This window comes from Protopterus annectens, chromosome 16.part0 (genome assembly GCF_019279795.1).
Source record: "Protopterus annectens isolate FY-2018-M chromosome 16.part0, PAN1.0, whole genome shotgun sequence".
Taxonomy (NCBI): domain Eukaryota; kingdom Metazoa; phylum Chordata; order Ceratodontiformes; family Protopteridae; genus Protopterus; species Protopterus annectens.
This window is the reverse complement of record NC_056750.1, coordinates 132,884,550-132,907,876: the sequence shown is the minus strand read 5'-3', so window position 1 is coordinate 132,907,876 and position 23,327 is coordinate 132,884,550. Positions and strand designations below refer to the sequence as shown.

The following is a 23,327-nucleotide window of genomic DNA, read 5'->3' as shown; positions in this document are numbered from 1 at the left end:
ATTGTGTCCAGTGGATGTGGGTGCAAAATGGAGAATTATGTATGGTGCAATATTTTTTCGCATGGGACAGGTGCCCTTTTTTTAAGGTTAGAGTGGAATGTTGGGGAAGGGATATAGATGCATGTGGGGAGGTAAGTTGGGTAGGAGAGATTGCATTTGCAGACAGGCAAGACAAACAAGACAGCATACAGGGGTGGTGTGTGACGCACGAGAGGGTAAACACCTTGGACAGGGAGGTTGTTGTTGAATCAGAGAGCCATGTGCCCCCAGATGGCAGCAGTGAGACTGAGCTCCCCACCCATGGGCAGTCAGCACTCCCCGAACGTGGCTGTGCTGGAGGCGGGCGCCAGGGCCATCTTGCCTCTTCAGGTTTCCCAGTCTGCCCTCAATATGGTGCAGGTGATTCTCATACCTGTGGTGTACTATTCTGCTCACCATCACTGGTAGCTGTTCCTGGGTGACAACCCCTCCTCCACCCCACCTCCCAGGGGGGGACAGGCCACATCCCCATGAGGCGGTGCCACCCATAGGTAGTGCAGGACCAGCAGAAAGGGGACCACCAGCTTGGGTCCCAGACATGCTGGGACCTGGTGCCATGGCTGGCTGAGGTAAGGTAGGTGGATCACCAGGAACCGGCCTATCCAGTTGAACTATGGTGTTGAGGTATTTCAAAGTGTATAGGTTAGTAATGAACATAACATTTAGTTTTGTCCCATTCGATTCTCAGCTAGAGTGTCTTCTGTGTGGAGGTATACGTGAATGGGCGTGCCTTAATTGAAGGTTGTGCATCAGAGCTGGTAACTCAGCACATAAAAATCCACTACCAAACATTAGCGGACCGGAGTTCCACTGTGGCAACCCCTAACCGGGATAAGCCGAAAGACACAACAACAACAACAACAACAACAACAGCATGCCAGAACGTTGCAAATAACCCAGTAATATAACATTGCACAGTATATGGCGCACAACAATAAGTGAGATAACAGTCAGTATAGTAACAGCATACCAGTAACAGTTATAATGTATGGCCAACAACATAGGTAATTCAACACAGCATGTTAGTATGCAACCACTGTAATACATAACAATAATAAAACACCAGGCCAAGCATAATGTTTTGAGAACAACAGTTGTTAATAGTAAACCATAACCGATGTATAACAATAATAAATTATGATGAAGACAAGAGTGAAAGGAAAGAGAAATACAGCCCATTAATATCAGTATAGCCTATAAAGTTTGCAACAGTACTCTTATATACTCTACAGGTCTGCCCTTCCTTTATGTATACAAGTGCCCTACAGCTTCTGTAGCATGTACATACCTCTCAAGCTATCTGCATGGGACAGTATGGGACAAGCTGTAACACCTAGAGGTACACAACTATGGAGGACTATTACATGCCAGGGGGACATATATGACTACTAAAGTGTACTGTGGATTGATGTAGTGTGACTGTGCTATTGACATATGATAGATCTGTGACAGAGGGATTGGGCAACAGTGATCACAGTCCATGACAGCATGACACTTGAGAGACATGCATTGTGCACAGTACAGATTGTGTATGACTATCATGTCATTCTTGGTAGACATGGGGTTAGACCATCAGCAGACATTCACAGACACACCAGACATACAGTCATATCATGATTACACATTTTATTTATGGTATTAACTTTTATTTGTATTGTACTTGTTGCCTTTATTTTATGAAGTCATATCACATTCCTAAGAAATGCTGTTAACACTCTGTTACATCTGAACACACACATTTTTAATCCATACTAAGGGCTACTGCACTCATTTACCTGTAATTTGTGTGGGGAGAACATCTGTTAATAATAAGTAACTGATTCAATAATATTTAGTAGTACCTGTCACTGGATTCGAACCCTGGTCTGTGTGTGACAAAATGTACATCAGACCTAGCATTTATCCAACTGAGTCACTGCTGTGTACTGATTGACTGACATTTGCCTACAGATCACCTAGTAACAAAATATGACCTGATAATAGAAACAGAGTGGTATACAAGACTGTAGTAACACTTGAACACACATGCATGAGATGCATGCATGACAGAGATAGTAGGTGAACTGTACATTAATACATAGAATGCAGGTGTAGACAATATACCCCTAGTGGGTGGAAGTATCTGTGATGTGTAAAAAACATATCGCAGTGTTGGGATGGCTACCTGACCCATATACAGTTATACATGGTACATTTGCAATCTACAGCTATTACAGTATCATACTTGCCTGCAGCAGTGTACCTCAGAGCAGGAATCCATATAGCTGAGATGCAATAGTTAATACAAGACAATCCTGATATACACAGTATACCATGGGTATTCCTATTACTGCTTCAGATCGTACTGCAAAACAAATATCATAATGCATACCTCTAGTACAGCTCTAAATCTACAGTTTAGCAGAACACTCTTTCCTAGCTACCCTTGAGTCACTTAGTGGTATCCTTTGTGCTCTCAGTTCAGAGCAGATGTAATACTCAATTTCAGGAACAACAGCCCAATAAACACACACATTTTACAACACAGCTTTATTAGGGGTGACGTAAGACAGTTATTGGTAAATTTTCAAGATTTTATTGCAAAACAGTTCACATAATGCAGGTGTTGCAAATATAGCTGTAATTCCTCACTTATTGCAGTAGAAACTTTATTTCACTAACATTATCAGGTTTAATGCTTTAATCTTTATTGCAGTATACTTGGCAGTAGACAGTTATTGCAGTACAGCCCTACATCCACAATCATTGCATTACACAAATCTGTACAGTATGTACCTACTAGCAGTGACTGAATTACTCTACCTTGTGTTTCTGACTATACTCTGTACTCATCATACTCATGCCGCAACCTGGCCATGACCCTGGACTCCAGAATCATCAACCACTGTGCCCAGAAGCTTGCACACATCCTCTCCAACACCTGCCATAGTTCCTGCATGGGTCAAACTCTAACAGGTTATGTTATATTCCCACCTGTTGCACTTAAATAAGCCTATTTTCCCACCCTTAACTGCCATTGGGCAATTTTTAAAAATGTGGCGCTTCGCTTAGCACCGGGCAAACCCAGTGAGATCATCTGAGCAGTGCTTAAACTGGCAATGCTCAGAAGTGCTTAGTAGTGCATAAACCAGCTTAGCTGAGCTGAGCATTGCTTAAACTGGCATTGCTTAGCAATGAACAAACCAGCTAAACACTGCTAAAACATTCCTTGTTTAAGCAGTGCTTGGCAAGGCTTAGCTATGCTTAGTGGAGTTTAACTGAGTGCAGCAAAGCAGGATTTAAAAATACATCTCATAATTTGTATTTGGAACATAAATGTTTAATAACCTGTCTGTGTATTCATACAAAACTCAATCAAGAATTTAAAAGTACTTTTCATAAATGTGTATTTGCAAAATAAATGTAACAACTTGTCTGTGTAATCAAACAAAAGTTAATTAGGATTTAAAATAATTCTCATAATATGTATTCATAAAGTTACCTGTGTGTATGCATTTGAACCCTGCACCTAAGACTGTCACTCTAACCATTTGGCTCCATGGATGTGTAGAATGTTGCTATACTTTTACATATATCTCTTCACTATGCTTAAGCACCTCTGAGCCCCACAGCCCAAACCCACTGAGCTATGCTTAAACCTGACCTTTGTATTCATAATTAAATGTATCTTTCTATTTTTAGATGTCTTGCAGGTGTCCATTGCTGCATGCTATGCAAACACACACACAAAAAAGAAAAAAACACATATTAATACTTATTACATTTCCCTACATTGATATCTGGCACTTTGACAGTGCATAGGGTGTGTTACTCATCTCCAAACACAGCAGCATGCTCCCTACACTGATTCAATACCCTTGTTACATGGCTCTCCCTCAGTAATGTGTCTTCATTAATATCCATGGCACACTACCAAGGGGGAACCGCATACATGGTCATGGTACCTTCCCTGTAGGCTTTACACTATGTCTACATGGGTTTTATCAAATCCCCAGGAATGTATTCAGTAACCATCTTCACTGGAATCACAGACCGGATAAGAGTAAGTTCCTCCTTGGTAACTTGCAGGACTAAGGCCATAGGTATAGGACTGATGGTAATTCAAACATTTCCAAGCTCCTGATAATTTCCTGTCCCAAAATACAATGCACCACTCTCCCTCTACAGGTCTTCCCTGAAAGCTTGGACAAGCTTTGTAAATGGCCCCAGGTTGCTTTGCCTGACTTATTGGCATTTTAAAGGCAGTGGGTGATATTTTCACTTCTTTCAGTTTTGTAAGTCCATTTCAGAGTTCTTTATAAAACTCTTACAGAATAATCCTTTAGCACTCAGGCAGAAAATGTACCAGTGACTGTCATTTTACCATCAGGAATTTCAGTGGAGCTCAACTGTATGACACTCCTCTCCCTACCTTGTCACTGGCATATTTACTGTGACACAAATACTGCCTAGTCTGGTGACATATGTATGATTTTTACAATAACTTGTTAAGGTGCAAAATGTATGCAAGATTACCATTTTACTCTTAAGGATGTCAAGACAGCTCAGTGTTGAATATGTCATTACCACACTGTCATTATCACATGAAATCTTACTGATGATAAATTTGCAGTCAAAAATGTTGCCTAGATTGATGATATATAAAATTCTACTTATGATATAGTGACAACTGAGTAAAAATATATTATGGGCTTGGCTCTATACTTCAAACCGAAAAGTCACATACCCTCCCTTAATAGAACATGCAAAACTATGATAGTGAAATGTTTGGGAAAATCTCAATGTGATACCTGGGCACAAAAGGCTGTATGGCAGCCCCCTCTGAGATATCTTAAAAATTAATAGAATTATAATCAGATATATCACATGTGAAATATAAGAAAGATTTTAATTCTACCACTAGGATTTTCCATAAACTCTAGTGCTGAGTTCCACTTAAGCTCCCCCCAAACATATGATGTTTGGTCATGATATCTGATGTGATAGAAATGTTGCTTTGTCTTATAAAATATATAGGATTTTTACTTCTAATATAATGGCGACTCAATAAACATGAAAAACTGGACATGAGCTACAGTCCCAATCCAGAGCAGGTCATAAACCTTCCATGTAGAGAAACTACAAATAAAGCTCCATGTCAGTAGACTGTTAACTTTAGATGACTGTATGTACCTAAATCTAACTGACAGTATCCCCAACCCTCTGATAAATATTTTACTAAATTATCTGTGGTCATTCAAATAATGCAGCTATGGCTGTTGTTTTACTGTTGCTACTGAATATGACCATAGAACACTCTTCACCTCATGACAGAGTGATTTGCTCATGACACACTTGTAGAAGCAGAAATATTGCCTACTTTGGCAAAATACATAGACCTGGGGATTCTATAAATGCTGTGTAAGCTTTGAGCAGACCCTGCATGGAGTACACGTTTGGGCAGTGAGGAGCAGCACTAATTACATATTCATACTGCACACTGCATTTAAATGTAAACAAGAGCATTTTTGTGGCTAGCAACAGTGTTGCCAGCCAGAAAACCATGTAAAGCAACATGGACAGCAGCAGATATGTGAACCTATTTACCTACTGGCAAACTAGGTCTGATATTTATACAAAATGCCACAATCATTACCAGGGTTATAAATAAAGCAATATATACAGTTCCAACACATTACATGACAGTGTATACAGTGCAGAGTATTGTGGAGACCTGCTTCAGGCATACTAAGCAAAAGTTGTGTAAATGACCAGTAAGAGTACATAGACTGCATTAAAAATAAACAGTCAAGGGAAGTATGTATATGGATAGGGACACAGAGATGAATAGTAGGAGTGAACAAAGGGAAAAAGGACAGTTGAAATATGGTACTGTACAGCAGAGGATGCATGCCAGTGAAGACAGGTGAAGCATGAACAGTGATCATGTCAACATGATACATTATGGAGTGCACAGTAACTGTATATGTAGAATGAACCATCAGCCAGGATGATGCCACAATATAAACAAGAAATAATTGACATCACATCGACAATTGGCTTAGCTTCTGGTGTCAGTTCCGGGGGGATCCAGTATCTCTCAGCCTGGAATGAGATGGTTGACAGGCCACATTGCTTTGCCAGAGATGGTCTATGCCTGTATCCTCTAGGCTGTCAGATATTGGCAAAGACACTTGCCTCCCCATACTGCCTTTTCAGGCAATCTCAAAGCAAAGTACTAGCCAGAAAGCAGTTTTCCAAGACAGGTACTTGAGATCTGCTGAGAATGCGAGTTCAAAGGTGGGGGGTCAACTTTTCCAAAACAAAGTTTAGATCCCAAGCCGGTGCAGGTGTCCCTCTAGGTGATCTGATCTGAGCTACATCTCTGAGGAACTGTTTGAAGAGGTGCTGAGAGAACAAGAGCTGCTCCTCCTGGACATAGGCTGAGATAGCTGTAGCATGAGTCTTGATAGAAAAGTAAGACAACCCCTTTTCTAGAAGCTCTGCCAGGTAGTCCAGAACCAGTGGTAAAGTGGCATTGGCGCTGTCTGCACCGCTGATGCTGCACCAGCAGATGAATCATTTCCATTTTGCTAAACAGGATTTCCTGGTGCTAGGTCTACAGGCCTCCTTAATAATGTCTAACACTTGTTTGCTGAGGGCTGAAGTGTTATTTGCCTTTGAGGAATCAACCATGTAGTTAACTTGAGCGTGGCCAGACCTGGATGCAGTAGCTCCCCTCTTTGCTGTGTGAGAAGGTCTGTGAAGGGGGTAGGTGGATGGGAGAGTGCATGCTCAGACTGAGAAGCATGGGGTACCAGTGCTGCCTCAGCCAGTCTGGGGCAATTAGCATAGTCCTTGGCTCTTCCTCTCTGAAGTGCCCTGAATATCAGAGGTAGAGGGGGGGAAGCATACACAAACAGACTGCCCCAATGGAAGGAGAGGGCTTCCACCCTCGAAGCTTCTGGTAAAACTCTTTTGAGCAAAATTTGGTTAGCTGATGGTTCTGGTTGCTTGCAAAATGGTCTATATCTGGTTTTCCCCAGATTTGACTGATCTTTAAGAAGGTCTCCCTGTGCAACTGCACTCATGGGGGTTCAGGAGTTGCCTGCTTAATTGGTCTGCCAGGGTGTTTTGTTTCCATGGGAGGTATTGTGTTATCAGATGCAGTCCCAGATTTGAGGCCCGCTGTCAGATTTTCATAGCTAAGCAACACAGGGGGTAAGAATGTGTGTCCCCTTGCTTGTTGATGTACCACATGACAGTTGTGTTGTCTGTCTTGATTAAAAGGACTCCTGGTGACAGATGTTCTTGGAAGGTTAGAATTGCTCTGTGTACTGCTAGCATTTCTTTCAGGTTGATATGGGGACCCTGAACCTCTTGTTCCCAAAAAGCCGGAGTTCGCAGTGTCCGTTTGTGAGCTCTCCAGGCAATGCCTGAGGCATCTGTGGTTATGGTTTGGCCATGTGGCTGAAATACAAAGGGAAGCCCCTTGTTCAGGTTGCAAGTCTGGGCCCATCATAGGAACTCCTTTCCCAGACAAGGAATCAGGGGTAGTTGGTGTTCCAGTGACTGGGAGTGCTGACATCAGAGGTTCCTGAGGTACCATTGCAATTTTCTCATGTGCAGCTTGGCAAGGGGTACCAGCAAGATGGAGGAGGCCATGTATCCCAGGGTTTTCAGTATTTTTCTGGCAGTGAGGTGGGTTTTGTGTACCAGCTGGGTGAAGTAAGACTGTACGAAGGCCTGATTCTGTGGGGGGGAGGAAGGTCATTTGTGCTGAGGTGTCTAGAAGGGTGCCCAGGAAGGGAATCCATTGTGTGGGCTGTAGATGAGACTTTTCCAGGTTGATGGTGAATCCCAGAGAGGTTAGTAGGGTCTGCACAAAGGAGAGGCCTTGCAAGAGTTTTTCCTTGGTTTCTGCCTGTATGAGGCAGTCATCGGGATAGGGATAAATGTGTATGCCCTTCTGTCTGCAAAATGCAATGACCGAAGCCAGGTAATTGGTATAGACTCTGGGAGCAGTGGATAAGCCAAAGGGCAGAGCAGAGCAGAGAACTGAAAGTGCTGGGACCCTGATCTGAACCTTAAGTAACTCCTGCAGGACTGTCTGATAGGAATATGTAGGTAGGCATCCTTCAGATCTATGGTCACAAGTGATGACTGCAACAGTGAAACATGAAGAACATCGCAAGTTCACATGTAAAAAATCCACTGGAGGCAAACTCAAGGTTCTGCTGCTTAATGCTAGGGGTCTAGACATGAAGCTCCACTGGAGGAAATTGCCAACCTGCTAGCTGACAGATTTGGCACAAACTTCACTCCCTGGACCCACAGACTCTATCCCAAAGCATACCTGACAGCAGTTCTCTGCCAAGTATCTCTAGAGATCAGGTCATATATGTGCTCTCCAAAGCTAAAACATGGCCTCAATGGCACAGGATAACATTCCAGGTTGTTTACTAAGCAATCTAAAACAAGACCTAGTGGACCCACTTAGCGTTCTCTTTAACCATAACCTGAGAACTGCCTTTGTTCCAGCAGAGTGGTAAACAACAGTAATCCACTTGCACAAAGGGGGGCATCAACTAACCCTGGGAACTATAGATCCATAAGTCTAATCAGCCTCATCTGCAAGGCCATGAAATGAATCATCATGGACATTATCAACAAGGACACAGGTGACCTCCAAACTCTAGCCCCATACCAATTTGTGTTTGCTAAATGTAGCCCATGTTTACTAAATCTAGTAGACTTCAGAAAGGTCAACAAAGACCTGGATAAAAGTAAGACAGTGCATAACACCTATCTTGACCTGGCCAAGGCTTTTGACACAATTCCCCACTAAGGTATTACTGAGAAACTTTCCCATCTGGTGACTACCCTTACATCACTAAATGGATAGCCGTTTGGCTTAACTGGCAGAACACATACTATCAAAGTTGGTGACTCAACCTCTACCAGTACAGCCATCACCAGTGGTGTACCCCAAGGATCTATTTTGGGGCCTTTACTGCTCAGAATCTATTTTTTGAAGTCTAGCCCACAGTAGATGGCCTTTAGTTTAACAAGTTTGCTGATGCTTGCAAATTGGGTGCAATAATTGAGTCCACCAACAATGTTAATATATTACAGGAGGGGCTAACACAGACAAATGATTTTGGTGCAATAGCCACAATCTACAACTAAATGCAAAAAAAGTAACATTATTATTGCCTTTGGCAAAGTAGAATTCCCCTCCTAATTACAGTATTGAAAACAACCCCCCTTAAGCTCCAACCTAGTGGTGCAAGACCTGGGAGCATAGGTAGATAGCAATCTGAACTTTGACCATCAAGTTTCCACAATGGTAAGTAAAGCCTTGTAAATCATGCACCTCATAAGTAAAAGCAATGCATCCAGGCCTGAAGATGTTATAACACCACTATAGTTGACCATCAGCAGAACATTAACAGAGCACAATGCTCCCTATTGCATGTACCTCACCAGACACCTGCAGCAGCTGGACAGACCACAGAGATTCTCAACAAGAAAATACAGGTCTTCAAACCATGCCATGACATATGTGGATATACTGAAATCCCTGTCACTGTACTCTGTATCGTATTGGCTTCTGAGAGGTGACTTGTGCCTGGTCTATAGGGCAGTCTCTGACCCTGCCTTGATGCACTGTAAATACTGCACATCCAAAAATCTAATGGCACAAGAGTCAGTAGCTCTATGGATCTTAATCTAACCTGGGACATTAACAGAACATGCTTGAGAGACAGATATATCTCCCAGAGTCTGCCACTCCTTTGGAATAAACTTACAAATCACATGACGCAGAGCTCATCACTGACTCTATTCAAGCACAATCTAGACAAATGGATGGAAGACTGCAAATTCACCCCAGGGGTGGCACCCATGTCCCTTCTGGACAGGGGTGGTTGGTATTGACCATAGACTCACTCGGTGAACTATGTCCACCTAATAAGGACAATTGGGGCTTCTTGGGAGGAACATGGCTAGGCTTGTAAGGGATGTAGGACACTAGCTTAGTAACCTCCTATGAACCTATGTCAGCAGTTCTCAGGGGGCATATTACTACAGCTTTTATAGAAGGAGCATTTAATGAAATGGCAGGAATGGCCATCAATACATTAGCTCACATTACAGACTATAATACCCTCTTATAGCCATACGGTATAGCCACACCTCAATATAGCCTATATAAATGACAGCAACATTGACATGTCAAGTGATCATAGGGTCATAGGACACTATTAGGCTGATGGCCAACACACATGACATCCTAGCCGTTAGTATAAAATGAAAGTAAAAATGTATATGTACATTATGGAAAATAGTAAGTCTATTGTGCATATGTGTATATTTGCTGGATTGCATTACATTCTGTCATTGACCATATGGAACATGTGCACCATACCATGACAGAATTAGCAATCACACATGCAGTGATCTAGGGATGGCTTGCACAGAGTCATGGAAGGACTCTGCTTCATGATTTGTGCATGCATATTTGACATGAGGACATCCTTCACTCCTCTGCAGGAAGGATGTCATATGGACAGAGGACAAAGGAGGATGTGTGGGGCTATGTGAATGGTATCCAAAGTGGTAGCAAAATGAAGAGTTATTTCAAAGATCACATAATGACCATAATGTACCAGTAACCAAACACACAGCAGTACACTGGGCCTGATATAACATTACACCTGTGTATGCACAGAATATGAATACCATTCAATTTCACAGTAGCAACACCACATACGTCTGACTGCAACACTGTCATGTTGCAGTTTATGGAGTATGATCACATCATTGTATGCTGAAGAGAACATGTGAGCACTGTAGGTCATGGATGTGGAGTCACTTCCCTGTGTAAAAATTTCTCATAAGTGATAGTTGTATGTATAGACATGCAAGTAGCTTGCTGTCAGATTAAAACACCTACGTGTGTAGTTAAAGTAGATTGTAAACACAGTCATTAATGTTACTGCCATAGCATAGAACACAGACAAGAGAATTCAGTATTTTACTCAAGTGCCACAGCACAAGTCAGACTTTTTACAAGGCTGCAGGACAATTTATAGTGAATGCCATTAGCATTGGATGTTGGCAGGCCTGCATGAAATGGATATGTAGGCATGTACAACTGTAAAAACATTGCCAATCTATGGGATTGGAGTGGTAACTGTTAGATACACATTTATGCTCTTCTGACTAGATAGATAGATACAGAAACATGCAACAGTTGACTGCAATGATATTAAAACCTCTACCTAAGTACACATATTAGAGAACTCAGTATTTTATGCAAGTGCCAGAGCCAACATAAGTCAGTTTTTAACAAGGTTGCAGAACAATTTACAGTGGATGACATCAGCACTGGATGTTGGAGAGAAGGTGATGGGAGACCTGCATGAAATGAGTGTGTAGGCATGTGCAACTGTCAAAATATTGGTACTTTATGGGACTGGAATGGTAGACTACAGGATACACAATTATACACTTCTGACTAAACAGACACACACACACATACACACACACACACACACACACACACACACACACACACACACACACACACACACACACACACACACACACACACACACACACACCACCTGACTGTAGTGAGAGCACAACCCTACCTAAGTACACAGACCAGAGAACTCTGTATTTTATGCATGCACCATGGCACAAATCAGACTTTAACAAGGCTGCAGGACACTTTATAGTAGATGGCATCAACAATGGATGTTGGAGAGAAGATGTTGGGAGGCCTGCATGAAATGGATAGCTAGCCATGTCCAACTGTCAAGATATGAAAGTTCTGATAAATATATTTTCTCTCTATTTATGAATCAGATATTATTACTAAGATTTATATTCTCAAATCACATAAATAAAGATCAATTAATAATATTATTTCTGATAACTTACACAAAAGGATGCTTAATATATTTTAACATAGAAAAAAATGAAAAACTTAAAAGAGAATGGACTCGTATATTGGCATCAATTTTTAACTGGAAACAAATTTTACTCTGCAGACTACTTAATTGCCAAATACACCAGAGAAAACAACAGCTGGCTAGATTTACAAACTTGCAAAAATGTTATCCAAGATAAACTTAGAATAACATCAAATGTTCAAAAATGCCATATTCTCAAAATTCTAGACTACATCTTTAATATTAATAAGAATTCAATCAAAACTACTTCTACAATTGCAATTATTTATAAAATAATAATAAGTGAACTGATATTATTTGATAGTTCATTTTGGTCATATTTAACAAAAATAAATAAAGAGGAATTATCTGACAATAATAAAAAAACGCATTTTGAAATCAGCAGCAAAGACACCCTCCAGATTTAATAAACTCTGTGTAGGCATAGTGTACAGCCTACACAGAAGGTACCATGGCCGTGTATGCAGTTCCCCCTTGGTAGCACGTTATGCATATTAATGATGGCGCATTGCTGAGGGAAAGCCGAGGAATACAGATGTTGAATAAGTGTAGGGAGTGTTTTACTAACTGTGTCTGCAAATGAATAACACAACCCCTGCACTGTCAAAGTGCAGTAAAGCAATCTATGTATATTGATTAAATCTTTTTTTTTTAAAGTTTGTGTGGTGCAGTGTGCAGCAATTGACACGTGCTAGGCATCTAAAAATAGAAGTCGGATGCATTTAATTATAAATTCAAAGGTGAATTTTAAGCAAAGCTTAGCGGGTTTGCTCTGCATGATGCACTGCTTAGGAATTGCTTAAACGTGGCTCAGAGGTATATGTAAATGTATAGCAGCATTCAATGTAGCCAAGTGGATAGAGTTACAACCTCCTGTGCAGTAGGTGCAGGGTTTGAATACATGGAAGGGAAACTGAGCAATTAGTTTCATAAGATAAATTATGCCAATTATTTTCAAATCATGATGTGCCGCTCTCAGCTAAGCTCTGCAAAACCTTTCTAAGCCATGGTAAGTACTGCTTAAACAAGTTTTGTTTGAGTACCACTTCACAGTGCTTGGCACTGCTCGGCTGTGCTTACCTGGTTTGCACACTGCTAAGCATTCATAAGTATTGCCAGTTTAAGCACTGCTCAGTTAAGCTGAGCTGTTTTGCACAGTGTTTAGCAATGTGTTGCATTTTTAAATATTGCCCAGTGGTATGTAAGGGTTGGAAAAAGGGCTATATTAAGCCTAATAGATGGGAATACACCATAATCCATTGGAGTTCTGTCTCTGAAGGATACAATGGCAGGTGTTGGAAAGGGTTCACACTTTCGGGCACAGCGGTAGGGCATTGAGGAGTCCAGGGTCAGGGTCAGACCCCTAGTCAAAAACCATGAAGACTGGCTCATGCAAGGAGGTTACCGGGGCTCAGAATACAAAGCGGCGGCCTGGGACCAGCTGGTAAGGGACCTCACCAGTACAACTGGTATCCCCCGCACAGGTGAGCAGTGTTGTCACCACCATGATGACTGAGAAGGAAGGGGCCTCTCTTGGACACTTGGGTTCAAAAATTCTGGGCAGGCAATGTTCCACATGTGTGTAGGTATGTTTACCTGTGTGTCACCAATATTTAATTTTGAATGTCTGTTAAACTGGTATGCATAATGGTGTCCTTCTCTCCCAATAGCTGTAGAGGTGAGAGCTCGCAACACCGAGGTGCACGGATGGTGCCTGGCCAGGTTGCGCCGTGAGTGTGGTGAGTACAGCTGTAGTATGCTATCTATAGTCAAATAAGACAGATAAAGAGTACAGCATGAACTATTTATGTACAGAACATTTGCAGTTCAATAACTGTGGAATTTCCTGCTACATAATGCCAACTGTTATACAAGACAAATTCACACTATTGCAGTAACTGCATAAAGGTATCTGTAATAATCGGTTGTGCAATACTTACACAATTAGAGCTGATATTTCAACCCAGTAACAATATATTGTGTACACCTGCATTTTATTTAGTACTGTATTGCTACCCTAGTATCTCTGTCATGATTGCATTACATGCATGTGTGTTCAACTGTCACTGCAGTGTACTGTAACACTGTAGTATTACTACCAGGTCATATATTGCTTCCAGGTGATCTCTAGGTAAATATCAGTCAGGCAGATTTCAGCAGTGACTCAGTAGCTCAGTTTGTTAGATGCTGTTTACGAAGTACATTTTTACACATACATTCCAGGGTTCAAGTCCAGTGCTATATACTAATAAATATGATTCAGATATGTTATGATGATAGATATTCTCTCCACAGGGACTACTGGTACATGGGTGAGGTAGCCTATATTATGTGTAAATAAGAGTTTAAACAGATTCCACAGCCTGTTAAAATCATTACCACAAATGTGCTATTAATGCAGAACATAAAGGAAATATGTGCAATAATAAGATATATTAACAGAAAATAAATAAAATGTGTAGTCTTGGTATGCCTGTATGCCTGGTGTGTCATGGAAAGGTTGCTGCAGTCAATTATTACATGTGATGCACATGTCCCCTGCAGGCAGTGCTACTGAGCTCTATCTCTATGCCTGCCAGCAATATTACTGTATCAGTCACATACTGATTAAAGATCTCATTCTCTCCACAGGAACTGCAGGTAAATTAATGAGATAGCTCATATTATTGTGTAAATAATAGTTTGTTCAGATATCACAGACTGTTGAAATCATTACCATCAATGTGCTATTAATGCATAAAATAAAGGAAACACATGAAATAAAATAAAATAAAAATATAATAAAATAAAAGAAATAAGTAACAATTGTGTACTCCTGGTAGGCCTGTTTGCTTGGTGCCTTGGAAAGTTTGATGCTGTCAAGTAATAGATGTGATGCATAATGTCCCCTACAGTCACTGTTCTTGGTTATTATCCCCATGGCTGCCAAGCAAGGCATGACAGTTGTGTACTGTACTGTACACATGCATGTCTCTCGAGTGTCACACTGTCACTGAATGTAATTACTGTAGCATAATCTTTCTCTCACAGATGTATCATCGACATGGTTATACATCAATAGCCAATTTATAGTACATCAGCCCACAGTACACCATGATAGTTATATAGGTCCACCTGATGTGCAAGTCTTCTTTGTAGTTGTGTACCTGCAGATGTTACTGCTAGGCCCATAGTGTCCCATGCAGATAGTTTGAGAGGTATGTATGGGCTATAGCAGCTATAGGGCACACTTACACATAAAGAAAGGACAGACCTGTAAGTAGATACCATTACTGTTGGCAACTATATAGCCCACGATGGTATTAATGGACTGTATTTCTCTCTCTCCCCACCCCTTGTCTTCATAAATTTATCATTGTTATATATTGGTCATGGTTTACTATTAAAATTTGTTGTTCCATAAACTTTATTTTGGGGCATGTGTTTTATTAATGTTATCTATTACTGTGGATGCATATTAAGATATCTTGTTAAATTACCTATTCTGTTGTCCTTATGCCGCAACTGTTACCAGCATGCTGTTATTATACTGACTGTTCTGTCATATATTGTTGTGTTTCAAATAATATGCATCGAACTGTCATGGGGTTATTTGCAATGTTCTGGCATGCTGTTATTACTAACAATGGTTTTGTTCATAATTCCCCTATATGTATTGGTTTACCTGCATAACCACAGCACATTAGGGTAGGCCGGTTCCTGGTGATCCACCTGCTCTACCTCAGCTGGTCATGGCACAAGCTGGTGCTGCCCCTTCCACTGTCCCTGCACCACCTTCGGGTGGAACCACCTCTGGGGACAGGGCTTGTCCCCCATAAGAACAGAGGTGGAGGGGGGTTGTCACCCAGGATCAGCTACCAGCTATGGTGTGCAAGATTGTTCATAGGTGCTATGAATGTCACCTGTACTGGATTGAGGGCAGACTGGACAACCTGGTGGGGCCTGGTGGCCCTGGTGCCTAACCTCCAACACAGCCACCTTTGAAGCAGTGAAGAAGCAGTGCTGACTGCCTATGGGTGTGGATTTCAGTCATGCTACTGCCATCTGGAGGCACATGCACCTCAGATTCCACAACACCCTCCCAGTCCAAGGTGTTTACCCCCTTGAGGTGGTAAACACCTTGGACGGGGAGGGTGTTGTGGAATCTGAGGTGCATGTGCCACAGATTCCAGAACACCCTCCCCGTCAAAGGTGTTTACCCCCCCTCATGTGTCACATACCACCCCTGTCATCTATCTTGTCTATCTTGTATGTCTGCAAATGCAGCCTCTCCTACCCAACCTACCTCCCCGCACATACCTACATCCCTCCCCCAACGTTCCACTCTCTATTTAATAAAAAAAAAAATGTGTACCTGTCCCACAAAAAATATTGCCCCATACATAGCTCTCCATTACATTTGTCCACTGGACACAGCTAATTATTACATCAGTCAATGAACACATTTATGTTGCCCTCACCCCTCTATCTGGGGAGTGAGGCTCCAAATTCCAAATTCTGTAAAATCTGCACAGCTGTTGCTGTACAAGAAATGGGAAGCTATAGTCCTTTCCTACACCTTTACTTCACAACCCTACCTGTCTTTCAGTATGTTTTCCCCCTGCTTGCCCAAATTTCACCACTGCCCTATCATCCCCTTTTTCTTTTCTTTAATAATTTTTAGTGCAGGTTTATGTGGAGCTAAACAGCATATGATATTGCGCTGAGCTGAGCACGGGGGTGTGTCTAGTGCATGCTAAGCTTTGTTTAGCCTTGGGGCACACGTTTAAGCTGGTTTAAGCTATGGTGAGCATGCCCATGCATGGGGGTGTGTCTATTGATGGCTAAGCATTGTTTATACCTGTGATGCAGGTTTGCGTGCCACACCTCAGTGCTTAGCAAGGAAGGCTGTCAAAATAAAGAGAAAAAAAAAGAAACTGGCTGAGAAAGCCAATCATATATAAATTACTGATGACCCCTGTTCCACCTAAACTGAGCCATTCCAACACCTCAGTGATGTACTTTGCAGGTAGAATGCATCATAGTTAGCCAATCACACAGGCTGCATCTGCAGCAGAGCACTATAAAGTATGCATACATCCTCCAATCTGAGTTTTCCCCCATACTCTGCACCATTGCAGTACAGACTTGGGAATTTTAACTGAAAGAATGCCAGGGGCTGCTGCAGCTCTGCTACTACATCTGTATGTGCTAGATGCTGAGGTCAGCACTAATGCTGCTGCTGACAATAGGCCTAGACTGAGAAGGAGAAGAGTGTTCAGGCCCAGGGTAACATTCTAAGAGCTACGAGCTGGAGATTATAGAGTGCTACAGGGTGGACAGGGACACACTACAACAACTCACTGATCTCTGCTGCCCTCAACTCAGACCCAGAGCCAAGAGAGGGGAAACCATCCCAGTGGAAACAATGCTATGTGCAGTCCTTAGGTTACTAACTACAGGTACTTTCCAAAGACCAACTGGGGACATGATGGGAGTCTCACAGGCATCAGCATCCAGGATACTCCACCAGTTCCTGGATGCCATGCAAACACATGTCAATGAGCACATTTATTTACTCCACATCCCTGAGGAGAGGGCCAGCAGTGTGCTCCTCTTCTACCATGTAGCACACTACCCTGAGGTACTGGGTGCTGTAGACTACATTTATGTCCACATCAAATTACTGCCTAGTGAGGAGGGTAGAGTCTACATCAACCATAAGGGATCTTACTCCATCAACTGCCAGGTGGTGTGCAAAGCCCAGGGCATTATCATGAATGTGTGTGCTGGCAGTCCTGGCAGTTATCATGACTCACATATCTGGCACTCATCACAGCTGTACCAGATGTTTGCCAGGGGAGACATCCCATATGGCCATCTACTGGGGGATGCTGGCTACACACTGGAACTATGGATGATGACACCCATTAAAAATGCACACACACCAACCAAAGAATGCTACAATGAGGCACACGCACAAGCTAGGAACATTATAGAGAGTGTGTTTGGGTTTCTCAAGTCACAGTTCCAGTGCCTCAATATATTTGATGGAGCCCTTCAGTACTCCAACCACATATGCACAGATACCACATATGCACAGATGTTTACAGTATGTGCCATGTTATACAATATGATCCTGCAGAAACAGCTGCAGCAGGACCATCACAGGGAAGGGACACACAGCCCCCCACCAGTGCCTAGGTCCCCACAGCCACACCCACAGGGGAAGCCATAGGAGGAACTCCCCAAGGCTGTCCCTGTAGGCAGATGTAGGCATGCCCAGTTTGCCCTGACCTTGGCCAACAGGCAATGCACAGCATAGGCACTGACAACCTAGGGTCCTAGGGACTGACACCTTCCTCCGACTCAGATACACAGTAAAAAGGATGCCAGCCACACCACACAACCTGTACCTACCCATGTATTAGCTCTGTACTGCATGTATCAGACAGAGTCATCCCTGAAACACAGGTCTCTCAACCACTGCATTCACAAGGTAAGTCACTCTGTTACACAACAAATGTACAGGATACTAGTCTGTGGTAGCACATGTATGGACCTGCTGCATGTATGCAAGGGAATAGAGTGGGACACTGAGCAACATGCAGGGGTCTACCAGCCACCTGGGGCAACAGGTACTCTGTCCAATACTGAGTGCCACATAATATTCAGTAGGACACATGGCTGGAAACCCCACTGCATTATGCAATTGAAATGCCAAACAGTGAGGTCACAGGACAGATGCACAACTGTTAATGCCAGAGTGCCCTACCCCCAACACATCTGTATTTCCATACAACTGCTGTAACAGAGTATGTCTGTAAGGATATAGCAGCAGATCACACATTTTCAGGGCTGTGACATACAACCTGCCCACATATTTTGCACACAAAATGCAGGGGTCAGTGTATGTCTGTATGCTGTTGATGGTGTGAGGAATTAAATCTCTTCCTCACCCTGGTGGCTAGTGTGGCTCACTGGGCTAAGGACAGTAGCATTGGTGATGGTGTTGATGGCTCAAAGCTGGCAGCATCTACAACTATTGCATGTGAGTTACTCATAATAGTAGGAGTCTCAGACACTATATTAATGCTGCGATCTGTGACTGGAAGACAGCTGGATAAAGTCAGAGAAAATGGGGGGACAGAGGGACAAACATACAGACAGACATTATACATGGTCTGAGTAACCTAGAAGTTGGCTAGTATAACAGCAGGTTGCACCAGGGCAGATTAGCTGCAGGATGTAAAGGCTATCACTTAAATGTGTCAGTAGTTACAACACTTCAGTGCCTGCATTTTACAGTATAGTACCAGACAACCACAACTGTATGAGGAACAGAGCAGACATATGGGGCAATAGGCCAGACATTCTGCAGAAAGATGTACAGGGAGAGGTATGCAAGCTGTCACCCTGTATGTGGTGTTAATGCATGTACCTCAGCAAATCAAACATTTCAACCTCTTATAGGTTCATAGGTTTATACTAGGCTATCTGCCCTGGGGCATTTACAAGCCTAGCCAGAGTGTGTTTGGCTTTCAGCACCCTTTTAGATCGGTTTACTGTGCCTCTGTAGAGTAGGTCACAGAAGATAGCCCTTTTAAGGTTAGTTTATTGTGCCCCTGTCTAGCAGGGACACAGAAGAGATCCCAGGGGTAAACTTACAATCTCCCATCCACTCATCAAGATTTCTCTTGAAGAGGGTCAGTGAGGGGCTCTGCCTAACATGGACTGGGATTCTCTTCCAGAGTGAGGGCAGCCTCTGGGATATGAATCTGTCCCTCCAGCATGTCCTATTTATTTCTGTGCTGAGGTTTAAGTCCCTGGAGTGTGTAGCTCTAAGGGATTTGGATTTCCTGAGGTGGAGCATGTCCATTAACTCTGGGTTGGACATGGCTTTATACATCAGGCATAGATCACCTCTGAGTAGGAGGTAAGCAACTGAGTAGAGCTGGAGTTTCGTTTGCCAAACTGCATAGGGCATCTGTTTGAGTTCCTTGATCCTCTTGGTGAGATACTTTTGGGGCCTCTCCAGTTGCTGCAGGTGTCGGGTAATGTACATTCCAAATGGGGCATTGTATTCAATTATGGTCCTGATGAGTGATGAGTAGAGGGGCACAATGACCTCTCTTGTTCTAAATGTGAACCCTTTCGTGATAAGGTGGGCTATATAGAAGGTCTTTCTAACCACTCTGGCAACGTGATTGTCAAAAACGAGGTTTCTATAAACTTGGGTCCCCAAATCCCTAATTACTTCTTCCGTATTTAATGGATTACCACCTATGTGGTAATTTGTGGGCACTTTGTTTTTCCCGAATGGGATGATTATGCACTTTTTGGCATTTAGCTTAAGGCCATGGCTCTGGCACCAGTTATCCATCTCTGTGAGACCCTTTTGGAGGATGCTTGTGTCAGCCAGAGAGTCGATTATGGCACCCAGCTTGCAGTCATCTGCGAACTTGGTCAGCCATAGTCCTCCCATATTAGCCTGTACCTCAGAGAAGTATATACCGAACAAGAGAGGTCCCAGGACTGAGCCTAGTGGGACGCCGCTTGTAACTGGTTTGGAGTCTGACAAGGCTCCTGCAATACTGACCATGTGGGTTCTATCCCTGGGCCAGTTTGCAACCCATCTTGTGACATAGGGGTTGATATTTAAGCTGGTGAGCTTATTTATGATGCCCGAGTGGGGTATTGTGTCAAAGGCTTTTGCGAGGTCCAGGTAGGTCGTGTGGACTATCTTCCCTTCATCTATGGCCTTGGTAACTGTTTCAAAGAAGTCAACCAGGTTCAAGAGGCAAGATCTGCCCTTAACAAAGCCAAATTGGGTGGGATCCAGTGTCTGGAGGTTAACAATGTCCTTGTTTATGAGCTCCATGATGATACGCTCCATAGCTTTGCAGACCAGACTAGTCAAGCTTATAGGGCGATAGTTTCCTGGGTCTGTTGTGGCACCACCTTTGTGGAGCGGGACTACTGTTGCTGTACGCCATTCCTTGGGTACATATCCTGTAGCAAGGCTGAGATTGAACAGTGACTTTATGTGAGGGTTTAGTTCTTCTTGGAGCTCATGTAAGACGCAGCCTGGGACACCGTATGGTCCCACTGATGCTGTGTTTTTTGCTTTGGAGAGAGCAGCTCTCACCTGTGCATTTGTGATGTCAGGGAGGCTACATTCTGTTGGGATAGACATTTGGTCTTTTTGGGGGGGGGGGATTTGCACTGAACCTGTCTGCCAGGATGTTGACAATGTCTGTGGGATCAGTGTATTTTTTGTCATTTTGTACTAACTCAGAACATATCTGGGAGTTGCCCCCCAGATTCCTGACATAACTAAAGAAGGCCTTGTGATTATCTTTAGTGTCTTGTGCAATTTTTCTTTGAAAGCTGAATACTGATCAGAGATTCCTTCCCTTTTTGGGATTTTGCTCTATCATGTAGTAGCTTCCTCCTTTTGTTGTATAGCTTATTTTTGGCCGGGGTCCAACAGACTGGTCTCCTGCCTTTGGAGGAGTGAGTCTTGGTTTTATTTGGGATAGCACGATCCATGCATTCCTGTAGGTGTCCATAGAATGCATTTGTAAAGGATTCTGCTGTTTGGGCAGTATTTTCCACTGGCAACAAACCTGGCCACAGCCATGAATATAAGTGGGACAAATGCCAAGAAATAGAGGCAAGTGTTAATTACTCCACTTACAAATGCAAATAATTGATAGACTAACAGGTCTTGCATTATCAGGAATCTCCAGAAGTGTCTGTAATGTGAATCTGGAATGTCTGTTAGTAATTCCTAACATCACTTTTTAATGATTTGCCACTAATGTGCTAGAAAACTACAATGTTATGTAACATGGACCACAGATATCTGGCAAATATCTGGACATTCTGTGCAAATCTGTATAGTTGATAGGTATGAGTCACATATTACATGCAGCAAACAGCCAAGTAATGCCTTTTACAAAATATCAGAGAGGTGCTGCAGTGTGGAAACAGGTGCAGCAGCCAAGGGTCTGCAGCACACAAAATCCCGGACTGAAGTATAGGTAAGTCTGGCCTGGCATCAACTTGTAAGTACTGACAGTCACACTGGGCATGCTCCTACACTTGACTTGAGCCCATGTATCTTGCCTCTTCCACCCAAAGACCAGCTATGTGGAAATATGTCTGTGCCACAGACAGCTATGTATGTCTCACCTTATCCCCCTCACATATGATTACCTTAGCTATCAGTATGTGGCATATATATATATATATATATATATATATATATATATATATATATATATGTTATTTTGTATAATATATATCTTATTTTGTATATATATATATATATATATATATATATCTATATATATATATATATATATATATATATATATATATATATACATATATATATATATATATATATATATATATATATATACACATACATAAATAGTACATATATGTTATTTTGTATATATATATATATATATATATATATATATATATATATATATATATAGATATACCTAAATAATGTGTGGACTGACAGACTCTCCACACATATCCACATAACAACAGTTACATAACATACACACACAGAAAGAATTAAGTTGACATCCCTGTTTATATATATATATATATATATATATATATATATATATATATATGTATATATATATATATATATATATATATATATATATATGTGTGTGTGTGTGTGTGTGTGTATGTAGGAATGTCCCTACTTACATGCAGAATGCTGTGCTGAGGTTATCTGCACCTACACATCACAACAGTTGTCTGATGGTAACAGACCAAGGCCACAAAAAGACAGAGTCCACACACCCACAGAACCCTGTGCCTGTGGAATATTACCCTGTAGACAGACAACGGTGAGCAGGTGGTGTAATGTGCACTGGTTGTAATGCAGATCTTGGACAGGCCATATTGTTCATGGCCAAATGTCCACCTACTAAACTGCAACTAGCCTGACATGGACATACTGGGAACTGTACATACATAGCAGGGGTATTAATAGGTATCCCACTCCTATGACCCTAGAGACAATAACAGCAGTACGCTGGAAAACTCTGTAGGCCACACATGCTGTGTAATTACAAGGCCACTTTGTGTAGGGCACAAATACTGTATCTACTTCCACAAATACAACAGATATAACATGTGGCACATGCTATAAGTACTGCGAGCTATAGTGTGGACAAATAGGTAGGGGTTTTAATCTCACAACAGGTAACTGTGTGTATGGAGATATATCCTCTCCAGCAGTAAAGACATGCCCATCCACTCCATGTCTGTGTAATGGTGATTCATTTTATGGCCCTGTGACTAGCTGCATAC

The 23,327-nt window shown here is 42.2% G+C and overlaps 1 protein-coding gene across 1 annotated transcript in view; it reads right to left on the bottom strand.

Moving 5' to 3' along the window:
• The window catches only part of LOC122790893 (immunoglobulin lambda-1 light chain-like), a 260,967-nt gene that overhangs the window by 61,302 nt on the left and 176,338 nt on the right, over positions 1 to 23,327 (bottom strand). The window lies entirely within an intron of this gene.